Source organism: Nymphaea colorata, chromosome 4 (assembly GCF_008831285.2).
Source record: "Nymphaea colorata isolate Beijing-Zhang1983 chromosome 4, ASM883128v2, whole genome shotgun sequence".
Classification (NCBI taxonomy): domain Eukaryota; kingdom Viridiplantae; phylum Streptophyta; class Magnoliopsida; order Nymphaeales; family Nymphaeaceae; genus Nymphaea; species Nymphaea colorata.
Genome location: NC_045141.1, coordinates 12,535,187 through 12,552,470, shown reverse-complemented (window position 1 = coordinate 12,552,470; position 17,284 = coordinate 12,535,187). Strand labels below are relative to the sequence as shown.

General features: G+C 36.0%; 1 long non-coding RNA gene and 1 pseudogene across 1 annotated transcript; both read right to left on the bottom strand.

The window, feature by feature from the left end:
* Nucleotides 1-750: 750 nt before the first annotated feature.
* On the bottom strand, nucleotides 751-9,247 carry LOC116253677 (protein trichome birefringence-like 12; annotated as a pseudogene).
* Nucleotides 9,248-9,328: 81 nt separating this feature from the next.
* On the bottom strand, nucleotides 9,329-12,951 carry LOC126410046 (uncharacterized). The gene is made up of 3 exons (XR_007573304.1): nucleotides 12,741-12,951; nucleotides 9,808-9,942; nucleotides 9,329-9,489 (listed from the first exon to the last, which is right to left on the bottom strand). It is a non-coding gene; the product is annotated as an uncharacterized LOC126410046 (long non-coding RNA).
* Nucleotides 12,952-17,284: the final 4,333 nt, after the last annotated feature.

Sequence of the window (17,284 nt, the reverse complement as noted above, 5' to 3'; positions counted from 1 at the left end):
ACTTAACACCAGTTTAAGTTGAATTTGAGCACGTACTTAAACTATCTTTCTGATGTATAAGCAATTCAGGAATCCACATTGTGGCCTTGGTGCGACTGTCAAACCCATACAACGTTCACAGTTAACAACAAATCTATTTCCTGTTGCTTCAACTAGTAATTAGCTTAGGAAAGGTTCTGTACTCAGACAGATGGGTTTATTTATCAAGGTTCCCTCCTAATTAATCTTCTTTCTTCTAAGAGTACTTAACTCATCTTATTGGAAAAGGAGACAATGTTATTCAAATATTTAACCTTAAATGCTTAATGTTAAAAAGTAAAAGGTAGGAAACAACCTATTTACTTTAAGATGTTTGAGACAGGATAGTGTCTTGTTAGCACCTTCCAATTTCATTAGATCCGATCACTGCCAGTTTCCATATGGAAAATACCCTTTTATCTTGTAGAATTTCACCATATGGAGATCCAGAGAAATTATCCAAGTGGTTCAGACAGGTGAAATTCTTGGATTTCATGCATCAAGTACTCGTCATATGATGTCAATCCCCTGAACTTTCTATTTAACACACTGCTATTATAGTGTGCCCCAAGTGGAGGCAACTGTTATACTCACAGGCGAGAGAAAGGAAACGATACCAACAAGCATGGCAGTCAGAAAATTTGGGGGCAATCCTCGCATAAATGAAGCTCCATGAAGCAAAACACGAGGGAAAAAAAAAGTTAAAAGAGAGAGAGAGAGAGAGAGAACATGGAGAGTAATGCGAGCAGCAGTCGTTGTCATTACTCTTTTGCATGTATTTTGTTGGATCTATTTTCCAAACCTCGAGCAAAAAGAAACAGACAAAGTCCTGGATTTTGGGCGATCAACCTTTATCAACCACGACTAAGAGTTCTACATCCAAATGGTTCGACAAGTCACTAGAAGCTGCAAAGGTGCAAACATAAAATCCACCTGTATGAGGCATTGACCAGATCAAATATCAATTGCGGGCTTCCATATTTTATGTGGACGCACTTACCAGCAGTGTCTGGGGACAACAATAATGGACGAGTCCTTTAGCTATCAGGCATCAAGCACAGCTGCACAGGGCTTTCATAGATTAGTATGCAGAAAGCACCCTCTGAGGGCGATATGACCCTGCTTCTGATAGAAGAAATAGCGAAATTATGTTCCCTTGCAACATTAGCTCTAGGCGACAGAGGAGCAAGCATATATTACTGTATACATGCTTGTGTGCCGAGATGCAACCCAGGAACATTTTATAGAATGCTTTTTTAGGCTGCTTCTTACTGGAAGCACAAAAGCTTTGGACCGCACCATAGGAGTACCTTCATGACATGGAACAATGGAAAAGGGTCAGTACACAATTCAGGAACATGAAAATGAAGCTGAAAGTGCAAGAACACATAATGTGGCTTGAATTGGCCCTTTCCTTGTCTCCACAACCAATATTCTTCCACATTATTTATCATGATAACTGTCAGCAGGTGTGTGCACATGCATGCACACACACAGGTTAATGGCTAACATAGAAAATAATGCTTAATTTTACCAGCAAATAAGCAGAGACGGAAAGCTATCAGAATTGAGAAGCTTAACTTCAACAAGTACACTGGCTTCCTGCCGTAGCCACCTGATTCTTGCCACATTCATCCTCAAGTTAATCCGAGGCTGTCTCTTTTACAAAAGCAATAACAGATTCACACCCTCAATCATCCCCAATGGCTGAAGTAATAACTATGACAGCCATCTTCTTTTGAGCTTTTTTCAAACTAATAGGAAGCCTTCAACCCTGACTAGGTAGTAAATCCAAAAATGAAAGAAAATAAAACAAACTTATTATCATCTTAGGTAGCTGGAAGTTGCTTGAGGATTGAAAATTGGATGAGTCGCTTTGCTTCTCTACTCCATAGGGATGACAATAATCCACGAACAGAAGGGAGAGATATATCAACCCTTCTCAAAACTGTACTCCTTAATGAGTGCTGCAAGAATATCAACCCATGTGTGAGGAACTCCAGGCAAGCACTAGTGCATGCAATCCTGACCCCATATGGACACTGCATCTTTTCTTCCCAACCAGATTGCTGGATGAGCATGTGCTCTGAACTCACTCAAATGAGTCAGATCGACTGAGTCCAGTGAACTCTGCCTGATAATGGAATTCAGTTCTCTTGATTCTCTGTTCACCCCATTATTCTTTGGATTGAACCAAGCTTCAATCTGTTGATATATCAAATTGTTAATGCCAAAAACAGCATATAATATTTAATGGAAGACCTATGTCACATAGGTACGGGTATGGGTGCGGGTACGGACCATCTTGAAAAAATTTGGGTGCGGAGGTACAGCCGTACACACACACAGACATATATATATATATATATATATATATATATATATATATATATATATATATATATATATATATATATATATATATATATATATATATATGTCTGTGTGTGTGTGTCCAAAAATTTCAAAATAAATAACATATTCATAAATCATGATCCAAAACACAGTATGAAAGTAATTAACATACAAATATATCAGCTTTCTTGATTCTCCGTCGTATCATCAAGATTAGAAGGAGCAACAGGTCACACTTTTAAGATATATTGACATCGCTATGGTTATGGCTCACACTATTATCGAAGAGTCAAGTTATAGAGAAGGGATCAATTTTCGAAACATTGTATGGAAGATTTTAAATGAAAATTTGTGAGGAACTATGTACAAGAAAGGTTTAGAGTGAAAAAGGAATCAGGAAAAGAGAGAGGGATTTTTAATTTTCAACTCAAAAACTGGACAAATTTGCTCGGTACTGCGTTGACTGCACCCTTGCCGCACCCAAGGCCGTACCCGTACCTGCACCGTACCCATACCGTGCGGGTACTCCTCCTTAAGAGGAGAACCCGTGTGACATAGTGGAACACAAAAAAAGTTATAATATCGGATAAAATTATAATATCAAATTATACCTGGTCCTCACCAAGAGGATTCTTAAGTAAACAACTACCATTTTTGTTCCATTCACCGCCATAGAATGCCTTGGAGACTGTCTGCACCAAAACTTGAAGACCCTTTCAGGAACTTCACTTTGAATGTAAGGAATCATATTTTTGAGAACTTCCTGGAGACCATCTCTTATATCAGGGCATGGAAGAATCTGGCTACCTTTTTTGTAAAAAACAAGTGGTTTGTCATCTGGAAATTTGTCTTCTCCCCACCTGAATCACAACACCAATAGCTAAAATGGTCATCACTTCATATTTTGCAGTCATTATCATGCACAGTTAGAGTCCGCCATAATAACTGCACATGAGATGAGACAACTTGCTTAAAAAAAAAAAAAGGAATCTAGGACCATACAAGAAAGCTTTTATGAAAGCCATAAATCCCATCTGGAAGTAAATAATGTGAAGGAAAATATATAAAAAGTAAATCAAATCAAATAAATTTTCTATCCAGGTAATTTAAGCAATAAAGTTGGCAACTTCAGAATGGGATTGTGAACTGAACAAAGCTTCATGGCCTACAGAAATTCTTTAGAAACTAAACAAAGAAACAAGCTTTCTACTTATGAAAGTAATGCAAATCGACCAGCCAAACACTAAGGACAGTGTGTTAGAATATGTGTCTCTCGTGCATGTGCATAGTAGTTATCTTGTATTTGTAGTTTTATTTATTTGTAATCTTTAAATTTTTATTTTTCTGCTTTATTTTCCAGTCAGCAAAATATTAACCAGCTGAACTAACCAGCAGAGAGCACCAAACGGCTTGCTCAACCTTCATGATCAGTATATATTGGGGTTTTTGCCTAAGCTTATAACTATGTTTTTTAAGAATTTTGTAATGAATTAATATATCAACTTTTTATGCTCGTCATTGATGGCTTTCTGCACTCAACCATGCTCTTTGTTAAAGATTATTAAGTGCATTAGAACTTGCCAATGTTGTTTAAAGCTATTCAAATCAGTCATTCGAGACATACTCAGGCTGTTGGAAACTTCTTCACATAGTGATCATCACAAGAATGAGAACAAAGATTCTGGTTTCTGAAACTTGCTTTGGGGTGGGGGGGGAGTGGGGTTTGGGGGGAATCACCATTTGAGGATGGTGCTAATAGATACATTTACATGATTTATGAACCAATTATATTGTTATGGGTCATGAGATATCATTCCGGCATTTTCTCATACTTCTACAAGGCCACAAAAGTGATCATGAACGCATTTCTTCTCTTTCTTTCTCCCTTTTGCTTTTGTCTTCTTAGAACGGGCCTTTTTGAGGTTATGCCTTCCAGAAACTATCGGTATATAATCCCTCCCACAATGTTGTTCAACACTAAAATTGTTTTCGCTTTTTTGTTTCTTGAAGCTAATTTAAATTCAAATATCAGTTTGAGGAAGAAGCTTCATATGACATTTAAAATGAAATTTTCCAATTTATGTAATGAAACTACTATATATTTATTACATTGGTTTTATTCCACATGTTCACTAACGACATCACGACCATTAAACCCATAGTTAACCCATGGAACCTCATTCCCTCTTGATTCTTAACCATCTATTTTGACAAGAATTTCTTCAGGTTGAAGACTGCCAAAAGGAACGTCCACCCACATAACTTAAAGAGAAATAACACCACCCTTTCCTCTCTTCCCCCACCCGATCTCTCCTTATCTCTTCTTTCTGCACAAAAAGCATGGCCTAATTGCCTCAGACAACCACAAAAATGAAAAGTAGAATGCTTAAGTAGAAAGTTGCAAGAAGTGATGAATTGATTAAAGAGGTAAATTTATACAAAACCAACTAATATATCAATCTAGTAACAGAAAGCAGAAACAATTGAATTGCTTAATGACCTACACTTGAATCCATTTCAAATAGGTACACAAGGTGCAACATGACATTTTAAACAGGCAAACAGCCATAAGTATCTAGCACACATAGACGTAAAAACACATAATATCGAAAAACTGTTGCTTCATTAAAGAGTGGGTGTAGGCATCTAACTATCTAAGACTACTAAACCATTGAATGCCAAAATAAAGTATCATGGGTCCAAATACTCCACATTTTAATGGAGAATGTATACCCAGAAATATACACTTCCATGTGTTCCTGTCTGTCATTATCTTAAGTGGCTTATTATGGTCCACACTTAAAAAAAATATTCAAAATCAAACCACTGCAGTATTGTTATATTTTGACTAGAATCACACGTAGTATATCTCTAAGAAGTTCTTTAAAGGACATTTTACATGCATACGTATTAACATGTAAAGGGTTAAAGAAAATTACCAATGGCCAGTATTAAACACCAGGATGTCATAGAACTTAGGCACATTTATCCAATCATCAGCAGGAGTGTCCACATCCACTTTGTAGAACCCTGTCAGTCCATCTTGTACAGAAGGGTTCAAGGTTCTTGATGACTGCCACCTTTACATAGTCAGAAACAGGAACGTGAGGATATGTTTTAATATGAACACAAAATAGTTTTGGATATATACGGAGAAAACAAATTATGAGCATCACAAAAAAGTGAGGATAGGTAAGAAGAGGAAAATTCAACTGCTCATGTGCATTACACATCAATTGACAGGCTTTTGTGTGTTGCGTAATGTATGATGCAACACCATTAATAAGCAATTGTTATATGTAATGTAGTGCATCACACTGTATGCTACGCAACCATAAAAAATATAAACCCATGAAACTATTTTCAAAAGTGCAAGTGTACTCTGCTAGATGTAACTTACAGTGTCACTGTTCTCTTTTTAAAAAATGGTAAAAAATGGGAAAAAAGGAAAAAAATTGCAATGTTTAAAAAAAATGAAAGACACTCTCCTATTGCATTTTTTGTATTTCTAAAAATATAAATTTTTAATGTTTTTAAATTTTCTAGATGCTTTTAACATATTATTAAATATTTTGAATGTTGACCAATTTTTTGTGAGAAAATCCAAATTTTCATATTGCTTTTCTTTTTATTTTTTGAATACTCAAAATTTTCTCAAGAGAAAAAATCTTCCAAATTAATACACAAAAAAATCAATACCAAAAAAAATGCAAAAAAAAAAATGTTTACTGCCATGCTTCCAATACACTTCCCGTATCGTATGTTATGGTGGAATAGGGGTTGTAACCTATGCTACACCTTGATGACATAAATTTTGGGACTTAAAGTAGCATAACTTTCTTAAGGCTGAATAATATGTTTTGCATGAAAGGCATTCTTGCACATTTAAATTTAAAAAACAAAAATATAGGACTATTTCATGCAACAAAATTAGAGCTTTCATGGTTATCCATATCAAGACTATGTATATCCTCCAACATAAAAAGTTTCAACATTTATGATCATTAAGTTGTTTTAACTTTAAGCAATGTTATCTGTATCATACGATACGCACGCGTACCATATAGGCTTTTTAAACCTTTATAGTATGCTTATGATACAAGATATGCTCGTGTATCGTAAGCTTATCACCCACATCGTACGATACAGATAGGGACGATACACCCCTATATCGTACGATGCGGGAAAAAACGCAAAAAAAGGGGCTGACGACCCCTTTTTGCATTATGTTTTAAAGTTTAAACACTCCTCTCTCTCTCTCTTTCTTCTTGTTTCTAAAGACTCCAAGAGATGTGGGAGGGAGAGATTAATGAACAAAATGAAGACGATGATGCAAATGACGAGGATTATTGTTGAATCATGAAAGATGATAACTATATCTATATGTTTTGAACTTATGAATTGTGATGTAATCTAAGTCCTAAGACTCAAAGTCCTAAGATTCTATAAAATTTTCAAGTTTAAAATTGTGATGGATGCTTATTATGTTATTTTGAATCTCTGATTTCGTAGTTTTGAATGTGTTGTTGATATACATGAATGTTCCCTATGTATGATGATGTTTTTTATATTGAATACATTTTTCTTGATTTTTTCTGATTTTTTGTTTATTTTTCGGTTTTTCTATTTTTTCTGATTTTTTAATATTTTTTCTAAATTAAAAAATTTAATTTTACAATACGCTACGCTATGCTTGCGATACGTTATGATACAACGTAGAAGTCGGCCCGACTGATATGCGTTATGCTACACCTTTTACAACATTGGTTTTAAGAGCCCATAAAGTAATTTATACAAAATAGAAGATTATTTATTCGATACCCATTTGGGTAGTTGGAGTAATCTAAGTGGTCAATTTTGATTATTTTCTAATGAACAGGTGCATGTTGTAGGCAGCATATACTTGTTTTTTCTTATTTTATGCAATTCATGCTTTTTCATATAGAGAACCTTTTGTATTTTTTTCTCTTATTATTTTACATTTTCTGACTTTTTACACCCTATGATTTATTAATATTAAAGAAATTAAATTTATCATTTTCTATGTTAAGTTACATTACATATCTAACATTGGACCTGACTGATAGAAGTGTTACACGTTTTACAACATAGACTAGTAACTATATTCTTTACTACACATTATCAAAAGCACCACATGTACTCCACTTCACATAGAAAGACATTTAAACCATAGCATAAACTTCACCTATGTTGTGACATTTTTGAAAAGACACCAGATAAAATTTTAGGTTTAATTTGTCGTTAATATTCTATTTATTAAATACATTTGATAACTTCTCTATTTGTTTGATTTTATGATTCAGAAACAGACCACTAGACAAAACCTACAATTTTTATGACAACCATATTATGTTGCTGTATGCTTTATGTACTTTGGTTGTATACCCAATCAACATAAGTTACAAATCTTCTTTTCCATGGTGTTGTTCTCTTATTATATGGTCGACGGTTGGGGCCCACCCACGATCGTTATTCTTTTTATTTAACATTTTAAGTTTAGAAAAGTATTTCATATTTTCCAAGGCAAGCCAAAATTCAAGAAAACATCACAGACAAGTACCAATTTTATTGGATATCTCTGAAGAGACGTAACAGAGGAGTTAAGATAGAGTTAGAAGTTCTTTCCTTGCAGCCTTGAAGGATATTTGTGGATATGTTTCAAATAAGTATAGTGAGACAGCTATCTTATGTTGCTTGATTTAGAAGCATTTTTAAATGCTTCCAAATGCAGCACTAATTTCCATACCTTATGGGATATGGAACAACCAGCTAGATGGAGGCAAGAATATGGATTCAGCATCTGTATCATCAAAGGATGTCCAATTTGAGGTCAATTCAAATTTAAAACCCTACTTATTGATGCATTCTAAGTTGTCAAAATTGCAAGTGAGAGACAAGCCATTCAAGGCCCTCAAAAATTAGTTGGAATTAGTTAGGACTCATCAGTTTGATACAGTCAAAGTCAAGCAACTAAAACAAAATCAATAAGGAAAAGAACGTATATACAGGAAAAATACATACACATCAAATGCATACATGAACAGATGCAGATAGAGGACTACACGCACACACACAGCACTCATGCGTTCGCATGAAATCTATTGATTTTTGAAGCCTCGAACAAAATACCAACCAAACCGAATCCAAGGGAAGAAGAAATTCACCTGTATGAAATCCAAAAGAAGTTCACTTACTCATATCTTGCAAGCAAAACAGCACGATGGTATCCCACAGTCACATTGTACTTGGGGAAATATCCTCCCCTCCAAGCCCTCTTCCTTTTCCATTTCTTAGCACCCCTGTCTGCCACATGGAGCATGCAAAGGAGTGCGGCCAAGAAATTCTCGTTCAATGAGTCCCTATGAAACCAATTCTCCTGTCCTTCATCAGATTAAGAAAATTCTCAGGATTAATGTGGGGCAGATTGCAATTCCAAGGCAACCACCTCCATGAATTGATCCTATCCACAGTCTTCTCTCCCATTGTTGATGCAATTCCAAGCGTTCCGGTGGAAGGGGCAGTCTTTCCCATACATGGGCACCCTGTTTGGATCAATAAACCCATCTGCCTCTCTGGTAATCGCAGGACCGAACATGAATCTCTTTGTTGGCGGCATTAAAAGATTGTTGAAAGTGATAATCAAGGTTTCTACTGAGAATCTGTGGGTGGGTATCAGAAGATTTGATTAAAAAACCAGAGAGGAAGGAGCTACAAATGGAGATGAAGGTTGAGGCTAGGAGAAGCAAAAAGAGTGTGAGGCAACCAAATGGGATGGGTGTGGATAAGTGTTTTGGAGACGTCATGGAATGCATCATCTGATCATGCCCTCTACCTCAGATTGATCGCAAGAAGATCTGATCACCATAAGTGAAATGTGAAATCTTCCAACCTTTGAAGAAGCGAAACCAAATGAAGCGTGAAAACAACACTTGCCTGGCCTAGTCTTCATGTTGGAACAAGAGTTCTGAGAACAGGGTGTTCAATGACAAGTTTCCTGAGGACAGATAAAAGTCTCCAAGTATCCGACATTTGAGAGAATCGTTTCAAGTACATGGACATTTGTGTTTCTGCATATTTGGTCTTCTAAGCAGGTTACTACCAGATGCAAAAAGCAAACAAAAAAAAAAAGACAACCAATTAGATTAACATAAGAACGACCTTCCACATCAAGATCCTAGCCATTCACGGAGAATAATCAAGCCACAAGCTCATGTACATGTAATCTTAATCACCTGAAAGTATCAAATTTCCAATGAAAAAAAAATGTGATTGAACCAACTCAAATATCAAGAGGGACGGGGAAGAAACTGCATTGCCGCTTCTCTAGCCACACGATGTAGAAAAGGATGAAAAATGCAGCCCTTTATTGCTGTAGAGAGAGAGAGAGAGAGAGAGAGAGAGAGAGAGTTTTACTTTTTCCAGTTGTGATGGTCGCCAGATGCTAATGTCATGCTCGAGTTGAGGAAGGGATACAAATGTCAATTTGATGGTCGCACCGCTTTCAGCGTTGTTATAGTGGAATAGCTAGAAATTTGTGGCTGAGGGGCACTAATACATAGCAAATAAAAACTTACAAATTATAAAAAGCAAATCAAATAACTATAGTAATGAAAAAAATTGCAACTGGGCTCGTTGACTTTTCCTATTATGAACTATCATAGGCAACTGACATTTAAAACTAACCTAAAAAAATATCATATGCAAAAAATAGTAAATTGCAAGCTTTTATTGAACAAATTGCAACTGGTCTCATTTGACTTTCCAACTATGAACTATCATCAGCAACGCACATTTATAACTAAGCTAAAACCATCATAATATAGAAATATCATATGCAAAAAAATAATAAATTGCAAGCTTTTAGTCTGTCTCAATGATCTCTTATCCTAAATAAATACCTTCTAACCTATGTCACATAGGTATAGGTACGGGTACGGGTGCCGGCACGGGTACTAGTTCGAACATAGTTAGAAATAACGTTTCGGAGTTTTAAACAATGAGGCTTTTCTCGGGTATAATACGGTGAGCTTGAAAAAAGCGGGAAAAACTATGGTGAATTTTTAAAATTTAAAAAAAACTAAAAATGGGAGAAAAATAAAATAAGTGAGAAAATAATAACACAAACATCAAAAAATAAGTAGATTTGCAACAAATAAAAAATAGAAAATGAAAAAAAACTGTTTGGCATTAAAAAAATGAAAAAATGAGAAATAGCTCATTAAAAATGCATTTTTTAAGTTTTTAATGTTTTTTTTCAAAAAAATGTGTTTTTTTAGTTTTAAACGGCCATTTAATTTATACCATTTTTTCGCGTTTTTTTCGAAAAAACTTGTTTTTTGTGACTATGATATAAAATTCAAACAAAATAACACATTCATGATTCTAAAGTCATAGTTTCTAAAGAAGAAACCATTGAACAAAATATGAAAACATAGATCTATATGTGTTTCATGTGTGCAAATGGTGTAAAGAACAAAACTGAAATCCTAAATTTTGGATAGGAAAGGACTTGGTCAACTTTGATCAAGTCCTAAATCGGACGGATACGATCCGGGGTATGTTGACCATATCCGGTACTATTTGACCAGTACCCGATAAGTACCCGGGAGGCCGGGACAGTACCAATACCAGTACCGGTGTCGTACTTGACCGATATGGGTACACTGCCTTTATAGCAGTACCCATGTGACAAAGCTTCTAACCAAAGCATGCAAAAATGGAACTTTTCGTAATAAGCATATCGATAAATTTTGAAGTTTTTCACCTGCCTCAATTATCTTCTATTTTAAACAAATAGATTCTATCGATGCATAAAAAACATAACTTTTTATGATAAACATGTAAAAGCAAGTACCTCAGTATACTTAATATTTGAAAATCCTCAAATATCTAGAAAACCCAAAATCACCACACGTCCTTTCTTGCCAGTATTTAGATGAATCCCGATCTCTATAATTTACATGAAGAAAAGCAGTCAATTTCTATCAAATTATAACTAATTTTGTTTGGAACAATTAGAGGTGTTTATGAGGAAGTGGAAACCCATCTATTTTTACAATGTGATCTTCCTGCTACTTATTAGTTATTACATAATCGAATTCATATGATGCATGTCAAAGGTCTCTATTTTAGTATTGTGTATGAGAGACTTCAATTCCAGCATGGAAAAGGTCAACCGTTGTCTCTTGACAAGACAATGTGATGTGGTATAACTAGTTAAAAGAAAGGACAAAAGTAGAGTTTAAAAATTTGCATGAGGATTCTTTTCCTAGTTAAAGGAAGGACTGTAGAGCTTAACAATTTGTATGTGAATTCAATTCCTACTTAAAGGAAGGACCATCGTAAGGTCCAAATGCCATCACACGTAAATGTGCTGGTCCATCCAGAATAATAAAAAATGCAATAAAAGCTAGAAAATGATCACAAGGACTAGATGCAAGTTGCCACAGCAAACATTTGTGTGGCCTAAGGCTAAAATAGTATCCTGTTTATGTTTCTTTTTATTAGCTATAGTTCGTAGTCGAAATGCATTTTACATAAAGAAAATAATTACCAAAATTCTCCAGGAGAATAGCCTAGTTATGGGGATTGCGAATCTGACACCTTATAATAGGGATACACCACTGAATCAAAAGAATACTAAAGCACTAAAATTGGAAAAGGGAAACTTATATTATGTACAAGTTACAATCAGCAACATAGTAAAGTTGGAAGACATCAAGAAATGCGCCAACCTCCTTCTCAGCTCCCCCCTCATCGTCATTTTCATCCCTACTTACACCACCATTTGATTGAGGGCTACATGGACAAGATTGCTGAGGGTAGAATTTTAGCCTAACAAAATGCACTTAAGTTCAATGCAATAGGTGAACTGTAGTAATTGTCGCACAGGCTAAGATCAGCAACCTACCCTTTTTGGGAACAGCCTTACCACTCTACGCAATCTTGCACCTGAATCTTGTGATAAATAACCCTAAAAAGAGCAAACCTACAAAGCAAAACGATGTCCAAAAAACTGCAAGAAAGGGAACAAATTTTGATCCAACAAAAATAAGAGTTCGAAAAAAGAACGTCAAACTTATAGAAGATTTAGTGGGAAATCCAGTCATAGGTCATTACATCTTGAAGGGCGCAATTTCAGATAAGACGGAGAAGGAGAAGTCCAAAACCAACTACAGCCAACAACCCTCAAATCAGTTAGAAGTAAGAAGGAAACGAGAGGGGAAGAAGAATTTATGTTCCCAATCTTTAGATCAGAAAATAGAATCCCATTCCCCATCCAAATGTCCAAAGCAAAGAAGAACAAGAACAGACAGAGAGAGAGAGAGAGAGAGAGAGAGATTTACGTTGTTAAGATGATCAAAGGCCCTGTCGCTGAGGCAGATCTCTGACGGACGGCGCGACTCTCCAGCTTAGTGGCAATGGTGCGACTCTCCGAGCAGTGTTAGTCTGTTAGACCAACTTCCGGCTCAGAGGATGCTAATATTCTGAGGAAGCAGCAGGCCAGCACCTCTCAGGCTAGCTCTCATAGTCGTCTGGAGGTCGAACTGCCGGGTAGTTTCGTTTTCATTTTCCTTCGTCGGTGATATGGCGCCGGGTAGGGTCCAGTAAAACTGTGAGATTCGGACTTCCGTAGTTGGAAACCAGCGCGCTCCACAAACGAATTAGTCAACTAACGGCCTAGTCAAACTCTTCGATTATGATACGTTTGGGTGTGCGGTGTATTTCATTCTACCACATTCTGCCACTTAATAAATAAAAGAGTCCAAATCCTCACCCTTCTACGTATCCTTCCGGTCTCCTTTATCCTTTCGGTCTCCTTTAGATGGTTTAGATGGCTCAGAAAGATGTCTCGTGATGTTTCAACTTGCATATTGATGTCTCTTTCCCTTCCCTTTTGTAGCACAAGAAGTTGACGGCCCAAGAATTTAAAACAAATGCTACTAGTCACTACTAACTCTTGACCCGTTTGTTACACCAACCTCATTGGGGATGTCTAATAATACCCAAAGAGTACAAGAAAAAAGTGTAAGGATGTAATGTAAGCATGCATGCACAGTGAGCATCAAAAATGGAATACCAAGGGAGATGGCAATCTATGACTGAGTTTAGGGCTAACTTGCATAAAGCCCAAAGTGTTTACCATTTCACAAAGAACTTTTTCATCAATGTGCTTCCAATAGTTGGGCAGATTTATGGAATACTTATTAAAGAGTTCAATGAATTTACACTCCTATGCTCATTGGGCATTGTTGCTTCGATTAGATAGACCCTCATTAATTTAACTAGATCATTTCTTTCTTTAGTTCATTCTCAAGTTCACATCACAATTCAACACTATCATACTTAGACTAAGCATTGATTTTTTAGATGTTAGTGCAGTTTTTCCTTGAATGGAACAATCGCATTCTACTTATTAGCTTTGGTTTTTATGTATGACATGGAAACACACATCTAAGAAGGGAGAAAGCAATTGATGAGAGAGGCAACTTTGATAAGCCAAGCTGCAAATGGAGTATGGAACTTAGTTCAAGTCATCGACCACACAATCTTGTACGTTGGAGATGGCAGGGTATTGATAAAGGTGTCTATGGTAGTATGTATAACTGGATCTGCGCTTGCTGGTCCATGAGGGAAGGCCATGGAGCAAGTCCGCCATTTAGATTATCCTGCCCCTTTTTTTCTGACTATGCATGTATATTATTGTTATTATAGTAGGTCCTTTATCATGTCTTGATGTATGATGGAGTTATGTACCTTCTAAATGAAACTTTTTTTGCGATATTTTACAAAAAAGCAAGGGTGAGCATATGTTTATAAATGAAGTCTTCTTCTTTGATATAACTTCGATGTGTATACTAGTTTGAAGAACATTGACAAAGTTACGATGGTTTTTAATCAGAATTATACTGACCAATTTAGAACCCATGGAGATCATCTTTTCCATTTCCATTTTTGCAAAGATCTTTAAATGTTCTGTATGGGTCCTTGAAACTTTGTTTCGGAGTAATGTAAGTATCTGATTTATGTCGGGCACAACATAAGGTTCAAAGCTTAATAGGGTGAGAAAAAAGCTATTTTAAAACTTGAAAATAAAAAGACTTATATTCTGATTTTATACTTGCAAATTTTCATTTGAAAATTTGGTTCACATAACAACTGGCTTCTTCATAATTTGAATATGACGTTCCCTAAATTGGTTGTAATGATTACAGACATATTAGAAATTTCAAACACTATATTAATGAGTTAAATTCTGAATTGAAGTCTGAGTTTAAATAGCCTCATGATTTGATCTGAAATAACCCGTTTTTTTGGATTCTGAACACTATTGGCTTATACATTGCATCATTCTAGTTGTTAGTTATTGAGAATATATGTAAAACCAGAGTTAAGTATACTAGCTCAGATTGATACTCTTGGTTGGGGGTGAGCAGGAGCAGTAACTCACCCTACTGTCCAATAAGAGGGCTTAAGCCCGCACCCTTCCATCTATTTCCTCTTGATAAGTGACCTGCTTTTGATGTCTCGGGTGTGCCAACCCCATTATACATCAACTTACATAGAAGTGCTCCATGTTTGCAGCGCAGGAAGTTGATGCCCTGGGAACTCGAAATAGAGACCGACCGCTACCTGTCCCTGCTCCATCTATTGCACCAACCTTTGATACTTTTGGTTTGAAGTGAGCAGAAGGAAAATTGACTAAGTTGATATACAAGAATACTAAGCTCCTAGGTCACCTTGATATCTTTGGTAGTCTCATAAATGTCCACTGTCATACTATGGAAAAACTACATGTTTGTGGCAATTAATTTATGTAAAAGGAAAGATAAGCGCTGGTTGTGGAAATTTAACAATCATTTCATGTATTTGAATGAGAATGTTCACTTTTCTACTTTTATCTGCCTTATGTTCATTTGGATCTTCAGATTAATTACTGCACCATGCATTATTGGATATTCTTATTTACCTCCAGACAAATTACCATTTTCCTTACTGAGCCTGTCATCTCAAGAAACTCTTAGGTTGCATTCGATAGCCTCGGATCTCAGCTTCGAGGTCGGATTTGTTGAGTAAATCTGAGGTTTATCAAACTGTAGATTTAAGAACCATGGATTTCAGATCCGTGAGAATGTTAAAATCCATGGATATCAAATCCAAGGGGGAGGGGGTCTGACTTCAAGTGTGGATTTTAGACCCACACATGAAGGTAAAAAGAAAAGGAGAGGGAGAAGGCTGAGGGTGTAAATCAAACAGGGGCTTTTAAACCCCAAGATTTTAAAATCTTAGATCTCAGATCTGAGATTCTAAAATCTACCTTTGATCTAAGATCCGAGGCAATCAAACGCCGCCCTTAATGAAAAAGTAAGTATTTAAGGAGGCAATTTTTCCTTATTTTTCAACACCGACAATAAAATTTCAGCAATTTATTGCTCAATTACAAGAACACCAAGTCCCTTATCAGTTCCACGCTTGCTCAGGACTCAATCTGAACCAGCATGATGGTATGTCCAAGATTCAAACTCAGAAATAAACTAAAATAACTCACTGATTAACTTAAAATTGACCGTTATAAGTTCCTCTTTAATCATCTTAATGGAAAATAAGAACCCCGCTATACATCATGCTGGTTCAGATTGAGTCCTGAGCCAGCATGATGCTTTTTGTGCGCGAAATGCCTCTTCAATCTCTTTAAAAAATGCTGATTTAAGGGGGATTTAATTTTGCAAATTCTTCTGTATTTAAAGCAGAAAATTACCTTAAGATTTATTCTCCGGAACCAACCTTTATGAATTGGCTCGTTCCAGTTAACTTTGAAAAACTAAAACCCTGGTTTCTTTCAATCCCTCTTCTCAAAAAATCCAGATTTACATGTTAATCAATTTTTACATAAATAATTAGGGCATAAGTTACATTTTGGTCTTTGCTGAAAATAACGGTCATATATAACATGATTTGTTTGGTGAGCATGATTGGTATTTCATTCTATCATTCAACAAGAGAGATGAAGTCCCCACCCTTCTCCCCATCCCCTTTGGGTACTAAGTTTTTTTTAGTGCCTCGACATGATGCTTCTACTATGCTTACTTGCAGTAGATGCCTTTCCTCCCCACTTTCTTCACCATCCCAAAGTTACATTTTTGTCCTTTATTCAAGCTAAAAATCATTATTATACATAACATGATCTGTTGAGTGAGACAGAAGAGTATTTCATCCTATCAACAATAAGAGAGCTGAAGTGGTGGGCGACAACCACCTGGTGGTGGGTGGATGGCCAGTGGTGGCGAAGGTAGAGAGAGAGGAGAAATCGAGCTCAGGCGATCGGCCGGTATTAGAGAAGAGAGAGAGAGAGGTTGTCACACAACACTGCAATAGAGACGGCCTGATGAAAACCTTTTGAAAAGAATGATTGTTATCCGGACAACACATATGATAATGATACCAACATTATGGAAATGATCATTAGCAAATATAGTGGCAAAAATCAAGACCATGGATTATGGAAACAACTAATAACAAACACAAATCAAGAAACCGTTGTGTTGATAATGAATATTCTGTAACAACTCCTTAAAATAAGGAGTTATCTCAGTTGTTTCCTATATTTAAGAGATTGACATACTTTATCAATTCTAAGGCCAATGTCTTTCCGTGGATAAATAAAATTACTCCAAGTTAAAATTTCTTAGCTTTTATGTTTTTCTTTGCCTTTTTGTTTTCAATCCAATGAAAAAACCAAGATGAGTGGAATGCAACTCGAATTCAACTAGTTAATTAATGGCTTGAGGTTAACGAGTCAAGACAAACAAGTTTGAATCGAGCAAATGATTCATCATTCATTCTGTCTAGTGCTTGGACAACATTGACACATCTGCAGCGGAGCTCGAGT